Genomic DNA, 3,858 nt, shown 5'->3' on the forward strand with positions numbered 1-3,858 from the left:
ACAGTAACTCTGGGTTCTTCAGACAGTAACTCTGGGTTCTACAATAACTCTGGGTTCTACAGTAACTCTGGGTTCTACAGACAGTAACTCTGGGTTCTACAGTAACTCTGGGTTCTACAGACAGTAACTCTGGGTTCTACAGTAACTCTGGGTTCTACAGACAGTAACTCTGGGTTCTACAGTAACTCTGGGTTCTACAGACAGTAACTCTGGGTTCTACAGTAACTCTGGGTTCTACAGACAGTAACTCTGGGTTCTACAGTAACTCTGGGCTCTACATACAGTAACTCTGGGTTCTACAGTAACTCTGGGTTCTACAGTAACTCTGGGTTCTACAGTAACACTGAGTTCTTCAGACAGTTAACTCTGGGTTCTACAGACTCAGTGGCCTGAGGGGCAGAGAGGGTAAATCATGACTCAGCTGAAGGATGAAGAGGCTCCTCTTCCTTCTCTTTGATGTTTTTGTTTCTGCTCTTCGGCTGATCTAAAACAAACAGCTGAAGTATGTTTTCACATTTTCTTCCTCCAGCTGATGTTTTCCAGGCGTTGGGCTCAAACAGGAGGCAAATATTTAACTTTGATTCTCAGCAGATCCTCTGACACTTTAAAAATTTAATAATAGTTTAAAATAACAGCCGAAGGAGGCGTTGGTTCCTTCGGCTGCTGTAGATAGGTTCAGCTCAGTGGGTCCAGGACTCTGCAGGTCAACAGGTGAGTCATCATGGTGGACTCTGATGAACCGTGCCCCACATCTCAGGACTCCCTGAGTACAGATAAACAAGAAAAGAAAAGTYGCTGAGTCATGTTCTGAGTTCCAGTAAATCTGATTAATCATGTTTTTTTCCTGAATCTTTGGAAAAAACTGAATTTCTGTCAGGAAATCYATTTTCCTCGTTAGTGAAACCTGCTCCTCCCATCAGGCAGGATTTTCCTCTGAGGTTACGTCACTGGAAACGCTGAGTTGACATCGGGCCTCGCTCCGCTTCCACCGGATCCAGGATTCCAGACCTCAACCCCCATCTGTGTGGGGGACCTGGACCAGACCGAAGGAACTCTGGACCTGGTCCTGGTCCTGGACCTGGTCCTGGACCTGGAGGAACATGTTTAGGAACATTTTTGTTCTTGAAAAWTTGACTTCAGATGTGTTTTATTCTACGAAACCAGATCCTGACTCTTTACCCACATGACTTCGGCTGATATCTGCCAAAGAAAAACAACTGGGCCATCACGTTTGTTTTTCAGGCTGAAAGTAGCAAAAGAGTTGTTAAACAAGGCAAAACGGTAGCTAAAAGGGGCAAAATGCTAACTGAAAACAGCAAAAGGGTAGCTAAAGTAAGGCAAAAATGCTAACTAAAAAAAAAAGCAAAAGGGTAGCTAAAAGGGGCAAAATGCTAACAAGAAGAACAGTAAAAACGTAGCTAAAATAAGGCAAAAATGCTAACTGAAAAACAGCAAAAGGGTAGCTAAAGTAAGGCAAAAATGCAAACTAAAACCACAGCAAAAGGGTAGCTAAAAGGGGAAAATGCTAACAAGAAGAACAGCAAAAAGGTAGCTAAAATAAGGCAAAAATGCTAACTGAAAAACAGCAAAAGGGTAGCAAAAATAAGACAAAATGCTAACTGAAAGAACAGCAAAAGAATAGCTAAGATAAGTTAAAATGCTAACTAAAAGAACAGCAAAAGGGTAGCTAAAATAAGGCAAACATGCTAACTAAAAGAACAGCAAAAGGGTAGCAAAAATAAGACAAAATGCTAACTGAAAGAACAGCAAAAGAATAGCTAAGATAAGTTAAAATGCTAACTAAAAGAACAGCAAAAGGGTAGCTAAAATAAGGCAAACATGCTAACTAAAAAAGTAGCAAAAGTGTAGCTAAAATAAGGCAAAAATGCTAACTAAAAAAAAGCAAAAGGGTAGCTAAAATAAGGCAAAAAGCTAACTAAAAAAACAGCAAAAGTGTAGCTAAAATAAGGCAAAAATGCTAACTAAAAAAACAGCAAAAGGGTAGCTAAAATAAGGCAAAAAGCTAACTAAAAAAACAGCAAAAGTGTAGCTAAAATAAGGCAAAAATGCTAACTAAAAAACAGCAAAAGGGTAGCTAAAATAAGGCAAAAAAGCTAACTAAAAAACAGCAAAAGCGTAGCTAAAATAAGGCAAAAATGCTAACTAAAAGAACAGCAAAAGTTTAGCTAAAAGGTAGCTAAAAAGTATAGATGTCATTTTTAAGAAACTATTGATAAATAACGTGTTAAACACCTGTAAAAACCTAATTTTACAATGTAAAAAGTCATAAAAACCAAGTCGCTGGCTGCACCGTCTCCTCAATCAGCTGAMCGTTTAAAATGGCTAAAAAAGCTAAAGTTTGCAGAAGTGGATTTTAAACATGCACCAAACACCAACAATGTTTTAACTAAACGTCTCTTTCAGACGACAGGTTTTGGTTGTTGCCAGATATGAGCTGAAGTTTGTAGCYGAGCCTGATAGCGACACGTTTCCTGATCCCGTACAGGATAATGTTGTTTTCTGTTGCCTTTAAGGTGGTTAAAGGTTTAATCTGTGAAAACGTCTCGTTAATGAGGAGAAACATCTCCTCGTTAACGAGACGTTTCTCCTCCTGACTCCAAATCTGTCTGAGGAGCAACAGATCTGGCCTCGTTAAGGCCAGGGTTCCTGCATCGGCAGGAAGTCCTGGTTCCTCAGCTCTGTGTGTGTGTGTGTGTGTGTGTGTGTGTCCAAAGGGTGGGGTGGAGGAACATCTCAGTGTTTCCATGGCAACAGCCTGAGTTATGTAACATCATATGGCGTGGTGTAAACAAAGCACCCACTGTGCGTCCAGCTCGCCTTTCATCAGCGCCGCCGTGGCGAAGGACCGGAAAGAAGCCGTTTGATTTGAGTGATTCTCTGCGGTTGATTTTAAAACTGGTTTTTCTCCAGTTTTCACCTCATCTGTTACAGTCCTGCAGCAGCTCTGGCTGAAGCAGAAACGTAGATTATTAGAGGAAAAAGTTTATTTTTTTCTGATTGTCGTTAGATTGTTGCTCAGCTGATGAGCTGCAGCGGCCATTTTGAATTGGTTTAATTGAGTAAATCGGTGCTGGACGTCCTTTTGATGAGCGCTTCCTGAAAGTGTGATTAAAAGCCGTCCTGTGGCTGGTGGTATTTTGCTAACAGAGCGTATAAATAAGACCTGGGGGTGTTCTGGTCCATGAATGCTCCCTGGTTTCCAGTAAAGACACGTTTAGARGTGAAGCTMAAAGCAGAAGCTGAAGTTTAAACAGGATCCAAACAGAGCTCCTTTGTTCCAGAGGACAGCTTACAGTCAAACTACGACTCTCAGCTACTACCACCTGTGTGGGATGCCTCCTGCACACCTGGGCCGGCCCGAGCTCCGCCCCCGCTGCAGCTCTGTGGATCTGAGTGGGACGAGCTTCAGTTTCAGTTTTATTAAAGGAAACTGAATTTTCCCTGCGTGCGGGCGGCTTCACGTCTGTCTGAGGCCGAGGTGGAAAAYATGAGTGTGAGCAGAGAAACGAGCTCTTTCACCACCATTTATACACAACTGGACCAGCTGTGTTAGTAAAATATCACAGGAACTACTGCATGGAGCTGAATGCAACGTTTAATCATACAGCAGGTTCAGAGCTGTAAAGTAACTAAGTACAAATACGTCTTTACTGTACTTAAGTAGATTTTTTGGGTATCTGTACTTGAGTAATTATTTTTCAGCGTACTTTTTACTTCTTACATTTAAAAAAAGACAAGAAGTAGAAATTCATTACTTTTGTTTAATTTTTACTTTTATTTCATTGCAGCTTGTTGTTGTAAAAAATAAAAACTCTCCATATAAACTGAGCCTCCTAG

At 41.1% G+C, this 3,858-nt stretch overlaps 1 protein-coding gene across 2 annotated transcripts in view; it reads left to right on the forward strand.

The window, feature by feature from the left end:
- The window catches only part of hivep1 (HIVEP zinc finger 1), a gene marked incomplete in the record, with an annotated part of 29,387 nt that overhangs the window by 966 nt on the left and 24,563 nt on the right, over window positions 1-3,858 (forward strand).

This window comes from Austrofundulus limnaeus, unplaced genomic scaffold, assembly GCF_001266775.1.
Source record: "Austrofundulus limnaeus strain Quisiro unplaced genomic scaffold, Austrofundulus_limnaeus-1.0 Scaffold490, whole genome shotgun sequence".
Classification (NCBI taxonomy): Eukaryota; Metazoa; Chordata; class Actinopteri; order Cyprinodontiformes; family Rivulidae; genus Austrofundulus; species Austrofundulus limnaeus.